Consider the following 2,076-nt stretch of genomic DNA (forward strand, 5'->3'; position numbering starts at 1 on the left):
TTGATCAAAAAAGTATTATATGAAACAATTTCACAAGATTAAACAATTTCATGAAAAAATTTCATAAGATTAGAAAATGAAATCGACGGATGAAGGTAGTTTGCATGGTTTACACAAATTAGGGCGGTTTTTATTTGATCACTCCTATATATATATATATATATATATATATATATATGTGCAACACATGAAATTTACACGTGTCACAAATGAAATTTACCTCACACCAGTACTAGTAGCCAAATTGGAAAGGCCACATCTCTCAAACCGGCCGCACACACAACAGCGATCTCGATCAAACATCGAGTTGTTTTTAGACGATTTACACCATTCGTTTTTGTAWTTTGACAACAACAATGCRTTCTAACGACATTTATAATTTTGAAGACTTAATCAAGGCATTATCTAGAACAGGCTGACCCAAGGGAGTTTGTGTTGAGGTTTTATTCAAAGGAAACAATAATCTTGCTCAAATCGGTCGCAAGTAACCAACACTCGATAAAACTCTAATATAAACTTTTTCCTACATCTTGCAAAACTAGTCCCTCAAGTTTAAACCATTTCCAGAATTAACCCCACTTTAATTTGAAACCTTGCAAAATCACACAACACCGTATAATTCCATTTAGCMTTATTATTATTTTCCTTTTATTTTATTTTTTTAGATGTTATTATTGTTATTATATACTTTTACGACGGATATTATATAGACAATCTCGTGTTCTCTTATTTTGACCATTTTTTTTATTTTGAACAATACACTATATATATATATATATATATATATATATATATATATATATATATATATATATATATGCATAGAGAAAGAAGCGATAGATGTGAGGTTGGGATGAAAGGGACACTTGGCAACATCTAAATGGTTGTTTTAAAATAGTTTTTTTTGATGAATTAAATAACCAAAATGCTCTTGAGTTAATCGATTGGAGTTAATTGAGTTAGAGTAAGGGACCAAACTCGTAGTAAAATGCAAGCCATGGGGACRGTCAATATAATTATTTTGGATTAGGACGAAATCTAAATTTAGAGCAAACTACAAGGATCAAGAGTGCAATTCACTCGATGCTTTTTTGTCAATATAACTTTAGGGGCGTTTAGTTCGCCGAATGTTTTATGAAGGAATGGAACTTGTCAAAGTTAATTTGACTTTGAAGGAAATGAAGGGAATTTGACCGGACGTTTGGTTCAAATGAATTGAAATAGAATTTGTTTAATGATTTGGAATATTCCTGTTTGGTTGGTAGAATATAGCTTCGGAATTGGAATGAATAAACAGAAAATGACCAGCATACCCCTTTTATAATCGTGGTGGTTGGTTGTGGTTTAGAACGGTAGTTGAGATCAGTGGTGGTTGACGATGGTTCAGATTAGTGGTGGTAAGTGWTGGTTCAAAATGGTGGTTCAGATCGATGGTGGTCGTYAGTGGTTTAGAAAGGTGGTGGTCGAGAGTGGTTTAGATAGGTGGTTCAACATGGTGGTGGTTTAGAATGGTGGGCCAGATCARTGGTGGTCAACGGTGCTTCAGATCAATGGTGGTCGACAATAATTCAAATAGGTGGTTCAGAATGGTGGTGGTCGACAGTGGTTCAGAATGGGGGTGGTCGCTGGTGGTTCAGAATAGGGGTGGTCGRCGGTGATTCAAATGGAGGTCATATGGGTCTTGGTAAATCAAGTAGGGAAAATGGAGATAATTTTGTCTTTTTGAGAAATTAGGATGGAATGGAATTGAAATCCTTCTCAATTGTGATGGAATGACCAAATCCATGAATTGTGCAATATGTGAAAAATTCAATTTCATTCCATAGSTAAACCTAACGCCTGAATGRAATTTGGTCAACGAAATTGATCAYTCCAATTCCTTCAGATTTTTGTAGGAATACTGYGAACCAAACGCCCCTTAAAYGAACTAACATAGGAATGCTAATCAAACCTAGCATMCTAGCTCCTTGGTGGTTTCRCTGAACCTTTACTCACACCGGCATGCACCATGAGAGTCCCGATTGTTCAATCAATCTTCAAAGATCATCAAGAACACACAAATGGCAATATCAAGAA

This window comes from Cynara cardunculus, assembly GCF_001531365.2.
Source record: "Cynara cardunculus var. scolymus isolate 2C chromosome LG 12, CcrdV1, whole genome shotgun sequence".
Taxonomy (NCBI): Eukaryota; Viridiplantae; Streptophyta; class Magnoliopsida; order Asterales; family Asteraceae; genus Cynara; species Cynara cardunculus.